Genomic DNA, 18,996 nt, shown 5'->3' with positions numbered 1-18,996 from the left:
TTCAGAAAGATCCATGCACCCCAATGTTCATTGCAACATTATTTACATGTCATGACATGTAAGCAACCATTATGTCCATCAACAGAGGAATAGATAAAGAAGATGTTGCACATACATACAATGGAATAGTACTTGGCCATAAAAGGAAGGAAATTGTGTCATATGTAGAGGCTGTCATACTGAGTGAAACAATTCAGAAAGAGTACAACAAATATTGTATATTTCCCCATACGTAGAATCTAGAAAAATAGTATAGATTCTCTTATTTGCCAACTGAGCTATGAGGGAAGACCTAGAAAGGCTAAATTCACATCCTATTTCTAGCTAACCATGACCTTAACCATTTCACCATTTTGGACTTGTATTTTATCATTTATATCTTAGAGAAAATGATATTTATCCTAGCTTCCTTAAAGGACAGGTACTAGAATCATGGATTAGTAATGAATGGTTGATAAACTTTTCACTCTGTATGGTCTCTAAGACTTTCCAAGAATTTCCAGTTGAACTAAGCAACTTGTTTTATCTGCACATATTTAGAATCTATATCGTCCTCAAAAGACAGGTACTAGGAGCATGGATTAGTAATGAATGGTTGATAAACATCACTCTGAGTGGTCTCTAAGTCTTTCCAAGAATTTCCAGTTGAACTAAGCAACTTGCATCATCTGCACATATGTAGAATCTAAAAGAGCTCTGACTTGTACAAGAATAGCAATTGAATCAATTTGACCAAGATTTCTTCCAACAGTTTTGATTGTATACAGAAATAATCTGAAATTCATGATCAGAAAGAACAATTGTATTCTCACAAGGCTGTTTTATATAGTTAGATGGTTCTTGAAACTAGATTTATATTTATAAATCTGGGTTGAATAAATATACTTTGCCGACAAAGTTCCATATAGCCAAAGCTATGGCTTTTCCAGTAGTCATGTATGGGTGTGAGACTTGGACTGTAAAGAAGGCTGAGTATTAAAGAACTGATGCTTTCAAACTGTGGTGTTGGAGAAGACTCTTGAGAGTCCCTTGACAGCAAGGAGATCAAATCAGTCAATCATAAAGAAAATAAACCCTGAATACTCACTGGAAGGACTGATGCTGAAGGCGAAGCTCCAATACTTTGGCCACCTAATGCAAAGAGCTGACTCATCAGAAATGACCTTGATGTTGGGAAAGGTTGAGGGCAGGAGGAGAAGGGGAGGACAGAGGATGAGATAGTTGAATGGTATCACCGACTCAATGGACATGAGTTTTAGAAAGCTCTGGAAGATGGTGAAGGACAAGGAAGCCTGGCATGATGTGGTCCATGGGACCACAAAGAGTCGGACATGACTGAGTGACTGAAAAACAACAATCTGGGCTTCAGCCATAATAAATAAATCAATCCTTGAAATAAGTTTTTTTTTCGCATGCTTGTAGAAGTTCTACTTTCTCTGAACACATGGCAACTGTTCCAGTTTTCATTTTTCTGCACATCTAGCTGTGAACATTGCTACATATTTATTTGGCTTTGTTACACCTATTGATAAGGTGATTGTGCTCAAGACATTGTAAAATCTATCCTAAATACTATCTTCTGAACCTCTTGTCTTATCAAGATATTTACCAACTCATTTTATTTTGTAAAATGCCCAATAAACATAAACCCATATGTAGAAATGTTTTCTAGAAGAAATCACAACTTTGATATCAAGAAATCTAACAGAAATATCAATCCTTACATAAATAACTCACTACATATATAGTTAACAGGGTAGTGTAAAATTTGGGAAAGTAGTTGAAGCTTCCCGATTATATATTACTATTATATTTAATCTTAAATCAAATATCAAAAAGGAAATAAAAGTTCACAGTTGACATTTTCATTTCAGTTATCTGTTACTAGTCATTGTATACATACATACATACACATATTCATATGTGTGTACATCAGTTCAGTTCAGTCGCTCAGTTGTGTCCGACTTTGCAACCCCATGAACCACAGCATGCCAGGCCTCCCTGTCCATCACCAACTTTCAGAGTCCACCCAAACCCATGTCCAATGAGTTGGTGATGCCATCCAACCATCTCATCTTCTCTCGTCCCCTTCTCCTCCTGCCCTCAATCTATCCCAGCATTAGGGTTTTTTCAAATGAATCAGATCTTCACGTCAGGTGGCCAAAGTATTGGAGTTTCAGCTTCAACATCAATCCTTCCAATGAACACCCAGGACTGATCTCCTTTAGGATAGACTGGTTGGATCTCCTTGCAGTCCAAGGGACTCTCAAGAGTCTTCTCCAACACCACAGTTCAAAAGCATCGATTCTTCAGCACTCAGTTTTCTTTATAGTACAACTTTTACATCCATACATGACCACTGCAAAAACCATAGCCTTGACTAGATGGACCTTTGTTGACAAAGTAATGTCTCTGCTTTTTAATATGCTGTGTAAGTTGGTCATTACTTTCCTTCCAAGGAGTAAGTGTCCTTTAATTTCATGGCTGCATTCACCATCTGCAGTGATTTTGGAGCCCAGAAAAATAAATCAGCCACTGTTTCCACTGTTTCCCCATCTATTTACCATGAAGTGATGGGACCGGATGCCATGATCTTAGTTTTCTGAATGTTGAGCTTTAAGCCAACTTTTTCACTCTCCTCTTTCACTTTCATCAGGAGGCCCTTTAGTTCTTCTTCACTTTCTGCCATAAGGGTGGTGTCATCTGCATATCTGAGGTTATTGACATTTCTCCCAGCAATCTTGATTCCAGCTTGTGCTTCCTCCAGCCCAGTGTTTCTCATGATGTACTCTGCATATAAGTTAAATAAGCAGGGTCACAATATACAGCCTTGACGTACTCCATTTCCTGTTTGGAACCAGTCTGTTGTTCCATGTCCAGTGTAACTCTTACTTCCTGACCTGCATACAGGTTTCTCACGAGGCAAGTCAGGTGGTCTGGTATGCCCATCTCTTTCAGAAGTTTCCACAGTTTGTTGTGATCCACACAGTCAAAGGCTTTGGCATAGTCAATAAAGCAGAAATAGACGTTTTTCTGGAACTCTCTTGCTTTTTCAATGATCCAGCACATGCTGGCAATTTGATCTCTGGTTTCTCTGCCTTTTCTAAAACGAGTTTGAACATCTCGAAGTTCACAGTTCACGTATTGCTGAAGCCTGGCTTGGAGAATTTTGAGCATTACTTTACTAGCGTGGGAGATGAGTGCAATTGTGTGGTAGTTTGGGCATTCTTTGGCATTGCCCTTCTTTGGGATTTGAATGAAAACTGACCTTTTCCAGTCCTGTGGCCACTGCTGAGTTTTCCAGATTTGCTGGCATATCTAGAGTGCAGCACTTTCACAGCATCATCTTTCAGGATTTGAAATAGCTCAACTGGAATTCCATCACCACCACTAGCTTTGTTCATAGTGATGCTTTCTAAGGCCCACTTGACTTCACATTCCAGGATGTCTGGCTCTAGGTGAGTGATCACACCATCGTGATTATCTGGGTCATGAAGATTTTTTTTGTACAGTTCTGTGTATTCTTGCCACCTCTTCTTCATATCTTCTGCTTCTGTTAGGTCCCTACCATTTCTGTCCTTTATTCAGCCCATCTTTGCATGAAGTGCTCCCTTTGTGTCTCTAATTTTCTTGAAGAGATCTCTAGTCTTTCCCATTCTATTGTTTTCCTCTATTTCTTTGCATTGATTGCCGAGGAAGGAATATATGTATGTGTATATATGTTTATGTTAATCTTATGTATGTTTCTAAATCAACAGTACATATAATGTTTCAATATTCTTTGAACTGACTACTACACTTGACAGTAATTTCAAAAATCTTCTCGAGGAACATTCTTAACTGAAAGAATATAATATGCAACCGATTATACTGAAAAGTATGTTTTTAGTATAAATTTCCTTTTTGCAATCAGCTTTCACCATTATCAGCAGTCCTGTCAGCTTCTCTGCTTGTTCCAAGCTTCTCTGCATGGCCAAGCAGTTAGGTCGATTTTTTTGCCAATGAACGTAAAGGAAACAATTCACCACTTTTGAACTGGGGATTCCAAATCTACCACCCTGTCAGTAATTCTTGCTATAATTTCATCTTTGCATTATCAAGGAGGTTAGCTGCCAGCAGTGTGCTCATGTGCAAAAATACAGCAACATCTTGGAGTTAGTTTTCCATGTAAGCTCATAAATTTTTATGAGGGGTACATGTTTTGATTAGCAAAACACTTTTATAAAATCATATATTCCTCTTTAAAATGAACAACATTTTATTCTTTAGTGAAAATACAGTTATAGCAAGAGACCATTTATTTTGAAGGACATCTTTTCTGTGAAAAGTTTTGTTCCAATTTGAGGCCACATTCTGGATTTTAAAAGAGCTGGCACCATCAGATCCCAATGCAGATGTACTACTGAGTTTGACCTCCTAATCAACCAAACTAAAAAAATACATAAAAGCAGGAGTTTACTGCCTTTAACGCTTGATACTACAGTTGACTTTAAACAAGCTTCTTTTCCAAAGTTATTTCAACATATATAAAACCAATATATATAATGGTTATTAGCATATTTACTTTAAGATAGCATTTTTTTCTCTATCATGCTTTTTAATTGGAAGATAGCAAAACTAAGGAAAATCCTTGGAGAAGTCTGAATTAAATATCAGTATGATGTCATAAATTTCTTAGAAATAACATATAACCTATGATTACTTTTTAAACCTCAGTGCCAAATACCACATATAACCTCTCAGCTGTAAAGCACTTCATAGAAATCAGTCACATCAATCAAATGAAAAATAGATTCAACACACAAAATTGTTTGGAATTGCTTATAATAAAAGCATCAGCTTTCCAAAGAAATACATTTTTCAAATAATCCACATTCTTAGTTTCACTGACGCTACTTATAGTGGAGACTTAATAAAGAAATTCCCCATGAATTTTATATATATATATATATATATATATATATATACATACAGATATATGTATATACATTTTAATAAAAAAATTAAAAATGCAGCAAAATTTTATTCTGAAGTGAAAATGAAGAGAATGATAGTTATCACTTTTTAGTTTTTATTCCTCTTCAGATAAACTTTTCTCTACTTTGAAAGTTTTGTTTGTTTGTTTTATTTTTATGACCCCTAATATTAATGACTATGCAGACAAATGAAGCCAACTTTGCTATTGTGTTGACATTACAATGGCTCCATTCCTATCTGCTTATGCATGTGGAGACTTTGTACAACCTAACAAAGAATGAGCATTTCAGAGACATTTCCAAGAGAACAGCTTCCATAAATCTATAATAAGGGTCTGTCATTTGCTGTACTTAATTGGAAACCCCATTTTCTTCCTCTCCTGCTCTGACTTGTCTTGTCAATATCCTATTGCTACAGACTGATTACTGAAACTTTGTATTTGCCACTGTTAACAATGATTCCCAACAAGCTTTGTCAGAGGTGTCATCTTCTACTGTTCCCGAAGTCATAGATCTTCCCTGAGCAAGAGCTGTGCTGGATACTGTGCTGGTCTGGAAGAAGAGCCCTCATATTTGCTCATGCTTGTCCCCAGAGTTTCACAGACTTCTATTAAAAAAAAAAAAAGACTCCCATTACCTTCTGGAAATACTCCTAGTTCATAATATGACAATGTCTTATAAAAAAAAAACAACTATATATATACGTGCTATCAGATTTTGACATTGAATTCATTTAGCTATACAGAAGTTAAGTCCAGAACAAGAAAATCAAACCCAGTTTTGAACACAGGCTGCATAAAATATGGACACCCCCCAGACACCACTTCTATCACCTTCTCACTTCTCAAGTGGCTGGTTCTGGAAATAAATGTGAATACATAATGACATATGCAAACACTATGAAAAAGGGTCATCTACATACACAATATGTGAGAAAATAACATGGTATATATACATATACACACATATATATACTTACATACAACTTCTTAGTATAATTAACCAAAATATTAGTAGTCGAGCAAAGCAGGTTACTCTTTTATAGAAACAGTAATCTTGATCAAATTTGTGATTGGTATTGGTATCATACACAATGTAAAGAACTGTATTGCCATATTTTATTGCTATATAGCAACAAATAATTGTCTATAATGATTTTCCCTTACCTTGTTTATTGTACTTAAGTATCAAGGATTTCTCATGACTATCTCATTAGAAATAAGAATGATATCTTACTTCTAACTTACAAGACAGTTTTCTTATACCATTCATACCACAAATCCAGTTGGTATCCTTTACAATTATAGATTTGTAAGATCAGTGAGTCAATCATATCTGAAACCACCTTCTATGGCAGGGGGTTTGGTAAAGAGTGTCAACTTTCTCTTACTTGAGATGGAAAAACAAACAAGTAAGCTGAGAAGGTATGCCAAACTTAAATGCAGCTGTGCAAAACCAGAACATGAAGCTCAGGATCAGAAGAGAAAGACAAGAGCTGGGAGCAGTGGCAAGCATTCCCACACCAACAGAGAACATTAGGGTTGTCCTCTATAGGCTAGTTATATCTAAAGCGTCAGAGAAAGGGAGAATCCCCTCATTTCAGCCTCAGGGTGGAATCACACCAGGTTTTCTTGCCTGCATTGGTGAATCATACTGATGTATGTATTATGTCATTTTCCTGAGGTGGAAGGGAGGTCCCAATGATATTAATTTTAGTCTTCTATACTTAAATAAATTGTTGAAAAATTAGTCTAGCATTTCCTGAAAGACTTTGTGAGGCTCTGTACCTTCAGTTGAATTGAAGTGGCAGGTCATCAGGATGCAAAACTAAAGTTAAGGTACTTAGTAAGCATTCGTACATTAAAACAAATTTAAACGTTCCTGATATTTCTGAGGTGTTGTGCAGATGTTAAAGATTTGTTTACTCTTTTAAAAATTTTAGCTATGGTCTTATAAATCCTAACCTCAAGCCTTTCAAACATGCACATGATTGTTGGGATCATCTGACTATTAGCTCAGTTTGTCCTCTCGAACTTTGCTTTGCTTCAAAACCCTTTAACTTTGCCTCCTGCTTTTAATCCTAATACTGCTCTTTCAGCATGACTGCAAATTCTGGACCCAGAGCTGGACCATCTAAATGAAGTTTAAATTTCGCATGTTGGCTGGTATACTATAAAAGACGGTGTCCAAATTTTCAGTAGAGATTAGATTGATACAGTGGATTTCTCATATAAGACCTGGTTGGGAAACCCCAAACTCTGTTCACAAGATGATCCAGAGGATACTCCCCTCACTGAGGAGGTTAGAAATATATTTAGGAGGCAGCCCTGACTTTTATAAAAAGCTCTGGGATGGATATTCTTTGTAGGCCATCAGTGAAAATAGAATTGCTGCCATTGAACTAGACTCCGAAATCATAACAAACTATGCTGGTTATCCGACTTATAAAACCATACAAAATTCAATAGTATGCACAGCAGTGTCCTATCATCGAAATTTATAAAATATCAAGTTCACATATGTACTGAAGGCATAAGAACCATGCATGGGTATTTGACTTAGATAGCTATGTCTCCTATCTCTATGTCTCCTCCTCAGTATGCTACCTTGTCCTCATAGGGAGTTATCTAAAAAAAAAAAAAAAAAAAACTTGACTAAGAAAAAATGTTTATGGTTAACAGGTAGTTTATATGATAATGCCAGAAACTACCTGAAAATAAGTGAGTACAAAAATACACCCCCACTCTATGGTGTCCTTCAAGGATAGTGGTAAAGAAAAATTCTTTTAGTGGGCAGAACATTAAATCACGCATCCTTCTAGTTTTGGGGGTTTTTTTTGTCTGGAATGAGAGATATTCAGAATTATGAATCTATTCTGATTTTTAGTTAGTGAGTAATGGTAATGCTGAATGAGCAGAGATTTTCATTTCTGGGAAACTGGTGCAATAGTATCTGGAGTAAAGATATATGGGCAGATATTTCTAAATAGATAGAGAATAGAAACATCTTTGTACCCCTCGTGAATGCTTACCAAAAAGTAACACTCAACTAGGGGCATTCTTATAATTTTGTAAAATAAGGTAACTGTTTAGGCAGCTTCTGTCCTCACAAACTAAGAGGTCATGTTGACAAGAATATTATTCATAGGATCAGCAAAATGAACTTATACTCCCAATATCTGACAGTAGCTACTGATGAGTGGTCAATCTACTCTGAAATAGTACCATTCCTTGAGAATCAGTCTACCACCTTATTGTAGGTTGATTACACTGAAACATGCCCATCACAGAAGAGAGAATGTTGTATAATAACTGTGTGGGGAAATTAACATGATAGCACCAGTCAGGATCTCTTGCCCCACGCTCTCACGCCTTCTTGCCCCATGTTCTGTAAATGATGACTCTGCACAGTTACATAACAGCTGAAATCACTTATAGCACTGCAAATGTGCATCATAAGGTATTTACCTGGTCACAGATTACTTTGTGCTGTACATCTGCATGAGTTTCACCATGAAAGCCCTGGCTGCTGCTGCACTGGGGCTACACTTGAGTGACATCATGATTATGTTATATGAGGTTATGTAGTGGCTACATTATGGTTAAGTTATGGCTTCTGCATCAGCCAGGAGAGAGGCTGCATTATGTCTGCCATGCCAGTGAGGAGAAAATAAATGTGTCTGCATTTCCTATGGCTCCTTGAGTTTCCTTCCAGCCTTTTAGCTCATGTCTTTCTTATCCTGGGCTCAGCGAACAGTGCCAACAGTGTGAACAGGATCAGCAATACACACTGGATAAGGAATTACCTTGAATATGAATTTTCATTTTCTCTCCACAGTGTTTTTTGGCAGAACTTTATCTAGGTACTTACAGAATGCCTTAGTCATCATGATATTCCATGCAGCCCTGCTTTTGACCAAATAACTCATTTTATAGAAAATAAAGTACTACAATTGGATAGTGTGCATTGAATTGACTAGTTTTACCATATTTCCTATCCTACTGAACCACTTAACCTGAGGGTTTGGGTAATTTTCCTGGGATATATATACATATATATATATATGTATATATATATATATATATATATGGTCTCCCATTTTATACACACGCACACACACACATACAAACTGTATCAAAGTGTGGTGTCATTCTTTCCTAGCCAGCATTTACAGGTCTGGGAATCAGGGAAAGAAATAGGAGTGGCCTCTCTCTTTTATGCCTCAGAAATCTGCTAACAACATTTTTGCTTCTAATAATTGTGAATATGGGCTCTTCTGATCTAGGCATCTTAGTTCACAAGAAAGGAATGCCTCTGTCAGGGTCACATCAATGATCCTATTAAATGTGAAGTTGCCATTTAGCCACTTTGGGTTCCTCATTCTAGTGAATCAGTGGGCAAAGAAGGAGATTATTGTACTAGCTGTGGTGAATAATTACTAACTATCCTGGAGAAATTGAGTTACTATCAAATAATGCAGTTAAGAAGGAGCGTGTCTGCAATGGAGATGATTGCCTGAAGGTTAAGTACTTCTATGACAAGTGATAAAGGGCAATGGAAAACTACAACTCCATTCAGGCAAGATAGCCAGTGGACACGACCATTCAGGCAGGATAGTTTAGGTCACCCTATCCAGCACGAAATTGTGAACAGCAAAGTGCTTGCTGAGATGAATAGTTATGTGGAATGAATAGTCTATGAAAATATCAATAGTTAATTAACAGCAGTTATGAGCATGAGCAGTTGCATCACTGAGAACTGTAATAGTTTATAAATATTTTTTTCCTATTCTGGTATGAATCTACTCATAAATACAGTTACCAATTACCACCTTTCTCTTTCCCATTCGCCTGTAATCTGAGATGTGTCAACCTCATATTTCAGTAGTTACATTACAAACTACCAAAGAGTCAGTGTGATTCAGCTAGAAATGAACGTTGCCCAAGTTGCTTAGAGAAACTTTATGCCCTTTTGAAGAGATTTAATATGCTTGTGGTTAAATAAGACATATAATTCTAGGTAAAAGCATGACTTGATTATTATTTTTACTGAAGAGTTAAATACAGAGAGAGGAGGTGGGTGTGATGCCACCTTAACAAGGGGTAGACTTTGGTGGCTTTCTATTTTACCAGTACAGCCAAACTGGAACTTCCTTTTCTTAACCAGTCCAGGGTATGGGTAGCCACAATAGAAATTTGTGTGAGATTTGAAAAGAGGAAACAAATGAGAAGCCATCTTTATGCACAGGGTTTGGCACATCATACATATTGTCTCTGTCCTGTTAACTCAAAAACTGGCACGGGATGTTGCCAGGCCCACCAGCCTCACAGTTCCCAGGATTCCTCTGCTTTTAACGTCTCTATACCATGGCCAAGTGTGTGTTTAGTTCTGTAATGAATGACAGTACCCTTTTCAGCAGGTCACTCACATCATCAGGTTTAGATGTGACAAAATAGAGAGGTATGTTTTATTTTATCCATATGTATTTGTTTACTCTTGCTTTCATCCCAGTTATATGCAGCTCTCCTTCCTGGCTGCAGGCTAGGCTGACCTCTCATGGCTTCAGGTCCAACATTAGACAATAAGGCAACATCCTTGTATAGAGTCATAGCCAGCTCTCTAACCCATATAACAATTCCGTTTTCCTCTATCATACACTGTGCTCTGTTTCTCTAATCAAACCCTAATTGAGATAAAGACTTCATACTTTTTGTGTCTATACATCTAATGCTTAACAGTATGCCCAGCATTAATAAATCTTTAATAAATTTTGGCTGACTGGTAATGGTGATGGGACTTGATGTCTCACTAGTTTTTCCGAAGGACTTGATTTACGTTTCTGATCTACTTTTCTTACTCATTTTTAGTTTCTCAGACCCAAGCAATTGGGTTTACCTCTAAATGGCTCTGGCTTACTCACTCCTAGCTTCAGAAGGAAGAATCAGGAAAAATCTACAATGCTGGGTAGGAGGGGTAAGCAATATATATATGTAATAGAGTAACTCAGAAGTCCCCTTAAAATTATGTGCTGTTTCTCTAAAATGAAAAAAAAAATGTGCTATAACAAGATTATAGCTAAAATGACAGAATTTAGAAGTCAAATTAAAAACTAAATTATGAAAATCTATGAATATAATTTTAAAAGTATTGATAAAAACTATGACAGTATACATACTACACATCTGAAAGTTGTTCACTTAATTTCCAATTTTCAGGGTCTTTCATGGTTTCTTTTAACCTATCAGAGGAATGTAATTGGGCTTCCCTGATAGCTCAGTTTGTAAAGAATCCACCTGCAACGTAGGAGACCCTGGTTTGATCCCTGGGTCGGGAAGATCCCCTGGAAAAGGGATAGGATGCCCACTCTAGTATTCTTGGGCTTTCCTTGTGTCTCAGCTGGTAAAGAATCTGCCTGTAATGCGGGAAACCTGGGTTTGATTCCTGGGTTGGGAAGATCCCCTGGAGAAGGGAATGGCTACCCAATCCAGTATTCTGGCCAGGAGAATTGGGGGCGTAAAGAGTCAGACACGACTGAGTGACATTCACTTTAGCTTTCAACCATGTTTCTTTTTTCATAGAAACTCTTGTTTTATAACTCTCTTGTCATACAATTATAGCACATGTGTTTTAACAAGTCTTTTATTATTTAGGTATGCTAATAGAAGCAGAAGGGCTTCCCTGGTAGCTCAATGGTAAAGAATCAACCTGTCAATGCAGGAAACTCAAGTTCACACCTTGAGTCAGGAATATCCCCAGGAGAAGGAAATGGCAACCCACTCCAGTATTCTTGCCTAAGAAATGCCATGGACAGAGGAGCTTGGCAGGTTCTAGTCCATGGGTTTGCAAAAGAGTCAGACAGGATTTAGCGACTAAACAAAAACAACAACAACAATGGCAACATCAGTTCAGTTCAGTCTCTCAGTCATGTCTGACTCTTTGCAACCCCATGAACTGCAGCATGCCAGGCCTCCCTGTACGTTAGTAATTCCATGAGTCCACCCAAACCCATGTCCATCGAGTCGATAATGCCATCCAACCATCTCATCTTCTGTCATCCCCTTCTCCTCCTGCCATCAATCTTTCCCAGCATCAGGGTCTTTTCCAATGAGTCAGCTCTTCGCATCAGGTGGCCAAAGAATTGGAGTTTCAGCTTCAACAGCAGTCCTTCCGATGAACACCCAAGACTGATCTCCTTTAGGATGGACTGGTTGGATCTCCATGCAGTCCAAGGGACTCCCAAGAGTCTTCTACAACACCACAGTTCAAAAGCATCAATTCTTCGGTGTTCAGCTTTCTTTATAGTCCAACTCTCACATCCATACATGACTATGGGAAAAAACCATAGTCTTGACTAGATGAACCTTTGTTGGCAAAGTAATGTCTCTGCTTTTTAATACACTGTCTAGGTTGGTCAAAACTTTCCTTCCAAGAATAAGTGTCTTTTAATTTCATGGCTGCAATCACCATCTGCAGTGATTTTGGAGCCCAGAAAAATAAAGTCAGCCACTGTTTCCATTGTTTCCCCATCTATCTGCCATGAAGTGATGGGACCAGATGCCATGATCTTAGTTTTCTGAATGTTGAGCTTTAAGCCAACTTCTTCACTCTCCTCTTTCACTTTCATCAAGAGGCTCTTTAGTTCTTCACTTTCTGCCATAAGGGTGGTGTCATCTGCATATCTGAGGTTATTGATATTTCTCCCGGCAATCTTGATTCCCGCTTGCGCTTCATCCAGCCCAGTGTTTCTCATGATGTACTCTGCATATAAGTTAAATAAGCAGCGTGACAATATCCAGCCTTGACGTACTCTTTTTTCTATTTGGAACCAGTCTGTTGTTCCATGTCCAGTTCTAACTGTTGCTTCCTGACCTGCATACAGGTTTCTCAAATGGGAGGTCATGTGCTCTGGTATTCCCATCTCTTTCAGAATTTTCCACAGTTTATTGTGATCCACACAGTCAAAGGCCTTGGCATAGTCAATAAAGCAGAGGTAAATGTTTTCTGGAACTCTCCTGCTTGTTCGATGATCCAACGGATGTTGGCAATTTGATCTCTGGTTTCTCTGCCTTTTCTAAAACCAGCTTAAACATCTGGAAGTTCACGGTTCACGTATTGCTGAAGCCTGGCTTGGAGAATTACTTTACTAGCGTGTGAGATGAGTGCAATTGTGTGGTAGTTTGAGCATTCTTTGGTATTGCCTTTCTTTGGGATTGGAATGGAAACTGACCTTTTCCAGTCCTGTGGCCACTGATGAATTTTCCAGATTTGCTGGCATATTGAGTGCAGCACTTTCACAGAGTCATCTTTCAGGATTTGAAATAGCTCAACTGGAATTCCATCATGTCCACTAGCTTTGTTCGTAGTGATGCTTTCTAAGGCCCACTTGACTTCACATTCCAGGATGTCTGGCTCTAGCTGAGTGATCACACCATCATGATAATCTGGGCTGTGAAGATCTTTTTGTACAGTTCTTCTGTGTATTCTTGCCACCTCTTCTTAATATCTTCTGCTTCTGTTAGGTCCCTACCATTTCTGTCCTTTATTGAGCCCATCTTTGCATGAAATATTCCTTTGGTATCTCTAATTTTCTTGAAGGGATCTCTAGTCTTTCCTATCCTATTGTTTTCCTCTATTTCTTTGCATTGATCTCTGAGGAAGGCTTTCTTATGTCTCCCTGCTATTCTTTGGAATTCTACATTTAAATGGATATATCTTTCCTTTTCTCCTTTGCTTTTCGCTTCTGTCTTTTCATAGCTATTTTAAGGCCTCCCCAGACAGACATTTTGCTTTTTTGCTTTTCTTTTTCTTGGGGATGGTCTTGATTCCTGTCTTCTCTACAATGTCATGAACCTCCATCCGTAGTTCATCAGGCACTCTATCAGATCTAGTCCCTTAAATCTATTTCTCACTTCCACTGTGTAGTCATAAGGGATTTGATTTAGGTCATACCTGAATGGTCTAGTGGTTTTCTCCAGTTTCTTCTATTTGGCAATAAGGAGTTCATGATCTGAGCCACAGTCAGCTCTCAGTCTTGTTTTTGCTGAATGTATAGAGCTTCTCCATCTTTGGCTGTAAAGAATATGATCAATCTGATTTTGGTATCGACCATCTGGTTTTGTCCATGTGTAGAGTCCTCTTTTGTGTTGTTGGAAGAGGCTGATTGCTATGACCAGTGCGTTCTCTTGGCAAAACTCCATTAGCCTTTGCCCTGCTTCATTCTGTACTCCAAGGCCAAATTTGCCTGTTATTCCAGGTGTTTCTTGACTTCCTACTTTTGATTTCCAGTCCCATATAATGAAAAGGACATCTTTTTTGGGTGTTCGTTCTTGAAGGTCCTCTAGGTCTTCATAGAACTGGTCAACTTCAGCTTCTTCGGCGTTACTGGTCAGGGCATAGCCTTGAATTATTGTGATATTGAATGGTTTGCCTTGGAAATGAACAGAGATCATTCTGTCGTTTTTGACATTGTACCCAAGAACTGCATTTTGGACTCTTTTGTTGACTATGAGGGCTAGTCCATTTCTTCTAAGGGATTCCTGCCCACAGTAGTAGATATAATGGTCATCTGAGTGCAATTCATCCATTGCAGTCCATCTTAGTTAGCTGATTCCTAGAATCTCGATGTTCACTCTTGTTTGACCACTGTTTGCGCACTTCCAATTTGCCTTGATTCATGGACCTAACATTCCAGGTTCCTATTCAATATTGCTCTTTACAGCATCGAATTTTGCTTCTTTCACCAGTCCCATTTACAACTGGGTGTTGTTTTTGCTTTGGCTCCATCCCTTCATTCTTTCTGGAATTATTTCTCCACTGATCCCCAGTAGCATATTGGGCACCTACTGACCTGGGGAGTTCATCTTTCAGAGTTCATCTTTTTGCCTTTTCATACTGTTCATTGGGTTCTCAAGGCAAGAATACTGAAGTGGTTTGCCATTCCTTTCTCCAGTGGACCAAATTCTGTCAGACCTCTCCACCATGCCCTGTCAGTCTTGGGTGGCCCCATAAGGCATGGCTTAGTTTCACTGAGATAGACAAGGCTGTGGTCCACGTGATCAGATTGGCTAATTGTCCGTGAAGTGTAGTTTCAGTCTGTCTGCCCCCTGATCCCCTCTTTCAGTGCCTACCGTCTTATCTGGGTTTCTCTTACCCTGGATGCGAAGTCTCTCTTCACGGCTGCTCCAGCAAAGCTCAGCTGCTGCTCCTACCTCAGACTCAGGGTAGCTCCTCTCGGCCGCCGCCCCCTCACCCCCAGCACGGGGTAGCTCCTCTCAGCCGCCACACTCATACCTGGGAAATTAGAAGTTTCCCAAAGGTCCCCACTGATGGTTCCTCTTACGAAATCCAAAGTCTTCTGGAAGTTTTTCTGTAGCGTGAATTGACTATACCTGTGTGTTGGCTCAGGAGGACTGGGCCTGGCATGGGGTCGTAGCCGTGGAGACCAGGGCCTGGCCGGGATGCAGGACTCCAGACAGAAGCCTGAGAAACGAGTGCACCAGCTGGGCTGAGGTTTTGGAGTAAATGGAATCAAGAGTCAGGCCTCTGCGTCCCTGAAGCTTAAAGAAACGGAGAGCACACTGGAGGATCCCGGGTCTGGGCAGTCTCTTCCCCATGGGGCCGCATTTTGGCATGTTTTCTCCCTAAACCACGGTCGGCACTCGTCCACTGACTGAGCCAGAGCTGCTCGGGATGTAGCGGCTTCTCTCCCAAGTTCACAGGTTGAATTCTGGACCTTCTGCGTCTCTGTACCTCTGAGGTCTGAGCGAGAAGTCGTGCAGCTGCGAAGACCAGACATTTTTCACCTGTGCAGAGTTTAAAGAGAGCAGGTGAGGGCCATCAGTGATAATGGAAATGGAGGCTGTGGTGGAGGAAGCTTTCAGGCTCTGAGCTCAGTGGTGAAGGGTCACTTGTTCAGTCGTGTCACACTCTTTGCAACCCCATGGACTGCAGCAGGCCAGGCTTCCTTGTCCTTCTCCATCTCCCGGAACTTGCTCAAACTCATGTCCATTGAGTCAGTGATGCCATCCAACCATCTCATCCTCTATCCTCCCCTTCTTCTCCTGCCTTCAATCTTTCCCAGCATTGGGGTCTTTTCCAATGAGTTGGCTCATCGCATAAGGTGGCCAAAAGTATTGGAGCGTCAGCTTCAGCATCAGGTGGGCCACTTGAGAATGGGGAGAATCCGGGCATCAAGACCTGGGTTGCCAGTCCTGCTGGTAAGTGTAGCGCCAGAGGAATCCTCCTTTTTAGGGCTACTGGCCGCCTCACCCTGCATGAATTTAAACTGCTGCTGCTTCTCTCCTCTTCCCCCTAGCCTCACTAGGTAGTCACAAGGCCAGGTTCTCAGAAACAGAGAGGTCCTCTGCTGCAAACGCCATCTCAGGTAGAGCCAGGGCTAGCCGACGAAAGAAGGTGGGTAAATCCTGGTGGAATCTTAGCTTCTGATTGATGAGCTGGATTTCACGTGATCCTTCTCATCTCCCTAGAGCCCAACCCACATCTTTCTGGCAGCAAACAGGTGAGTGTGCACCACCACTTTGGGGTCTGCCCTGGAATGCTCAGTATCATGAATTTCCTCAGTTTTGAAACATAGCCCCTTAAAGTGTGTTTGAGTGTGTGTAGGTAGGTGGAGCTCTCAAGATAAACAATATTAATGACCTCAAATCAGCGTATCAACATCCTTTGGGTAGCTCAACCTCAAAAAATCACTTCAAATAAATACCACACTGGTCAGAAGTGTCATCCTCATGGAGTCTGGTCAGAACACTAAGTCCACGAAGGGGAGAGTCCTGGGACTCATCCTGGCATCTGGATTACCCCATGCTGAATTGGAGTGGGTTTAAGAGTTGGCAACATAACAGGAGACAATAGTCAGTTCCCAAGAAGAAAGGTCAACTTGGAGAAACCACAAAGGTGTTCAAGAGGGCTCTAGGGCATAGTTGCCAGGTGCTTATCCCAGAGTGATAAGGACAGGTGGATAGCAGCCAATAGCCTTAGATCTGATAATGGAGGTTGCTGGGGGCACGGACTCTGGGTGAATTAGTTTGTATTTGAAAAACATGCTCCTCAGCGAAGTATTGGCTACCTCTAGGAATTGGCTAACCCTGTTAGGATCAGTCAGGGTCAGCAAGACTCAAGATGTGAAACATCAGAATACAGAGAATAAAAGACATGGTTTATACAATATTGACAGTATAAGTACCTGATTAAACAGATGTCCTTACTAATGACAGTAGGTCAGACACATTTTCAACTCAGGAATATCACAGTTTAAGAATTAGTCTCTTTTATTATCAGTGATGAAAAGAAATTATATTGTCAATTTGAATTCAAGTTGTTAAAAAAAGCTGAGTACAGATGACTGCCTAGGTCTTTTCATTTTGTTTAAAAAGGTCATATTGGAAAGTTTATATTCAGCATTATTCTCATGTGTTTATAGTTGGGTAATTGTAGATGTGAAATGAGTGTCAGGAAAGGCCTTGTAGTCTTTGTACTTTTAAGTACTTGTGGATTTCACTGTAATTTAAGGTCATGTAAACAGGAAAATAAAAAAAAACCTCACAGTTTTGAAATTGCCAAGATATTCATTAAGGATAGATTGCTACAGCACAGTTTTTCAGTTGGAATAGGAGATAGATAGGCAATTCAAAACCCTCCAGTGAATAGTCCAGGTTGAATTCTCCCTACCTCCTTAAGTTACAGCTATCTAAAGGTTTTTCTGATTGTTCAAAGAGGAGCTCTACTTTGAAAACTGAAAAGTAATGAAGTGCTAAGATGAAGGAGGATATCCCATGCAAATAAATGTGTTTATCGTTGGCTTCTTAAGCCCAATTGATCACTATCAAGAGTATTATGAAACAAAACTGGGAAGAGACTGGTGTTTTGGGAGATATTTATTCATTCAGTCATTCACTCATTTATTTAGTAAATATTCATTGATTGCTTACTGTGAGCCAAGCATTGTTCTATTTACTGGGCATTTAATGCTGAGGATAACAACCAGGGTTCCTGTCATGAGAGAATTTATAATCTCATGAGGATAAACAAGTAAAGAAACAATTAAGCAAAGATACTTTCAGGTGGTGATAAAAGTTATGAAGGAAGTAAACAAGATGATAGAGAGTAATTGAAAAAGAAAATTTATTTAGACAGAATGGGAAGGTAAATCTTCTTGGAGGAGGTCACATTTTCACTGAGGACTGAAGTATGAGAAAATGGTTCTTATATCTGAGACCAAATGAATCAGAATTATGCAGGAGTCTTGGTTAGAAAAGAGTGTTTCAAATGCAATGAGATTCCATTAAATTCCATTTTAAGCAGAAAGTAACACAATCTGACTTTCTGGCAAATTAAGAAAAAAGTAGTATTTTATTATTCTGTAACTCAAGGTATCATTATGCCCAGTTTTCTAAATAATTTTAATTGAGTATAATTTGTATTTGTATTAAACCACTGGGTTAGAGATGATAAAAATATTACAATTTATATCTGAATCTTTCTCTTGAATACAAACTAAAATAGTAAAAAAAGATTTTCAGTTCAGTTCAGTCGCTCAGTCGTGTCTGACTCTTTGTGACCCCATGAACGGCAGCACGCCAGGCCTCCCTATCCATCACCAACTCCCGGAGTCTACCCAAACCCATGTCCATCGAGTCAGTGATGCCATCCAACCATCTCATCCTCTGTCATCCCCTTCTCCTCCTGCCCCCAATCCTACCCAGCATTAGGGTCTTTTCCAATGAGTCAGCTCTTGCATGAGGTGGCCAAAGTATTGGAGCTTCAGCTTCAACATCAGTCCTTCCAATGAACACCCAGGATTGATCTCCTTTAGGATGGATTGATTGGATCTCCTTGCAGTCCAAGGGACTCTCAAGAGTCTTCTCCAACACCACAGTTCAAAAGCATCAATTCTTCGGCGTTCAGCTTTCTTCACCATCCAACTCTCACATCTATACATGACCACTGGAAAAACCACAGCCTTGAGTAGACGGACTTTTGTTGGCAAAGTAATGTCTCTGCT

Source organism: Giraffa tippelskirchi, chromosome 12 (genome assembly GCF_054371585.1).
Source record: "Giraffa tippelskirchi isolate mGirTip1 chromosome 12, T2T-mGirTip1v1.2.pri, whole genome shotgun sequence".
Classification (NCBI taxonomy): Eukaryota; Metazoa; Chordata; class Mammalia; order Artiodactyla; family Giraffidae; genus Giraffa; species Giraffa tippelskirchi.
This window is presented reverse-complemented; position numbering follows the sequence as displayed.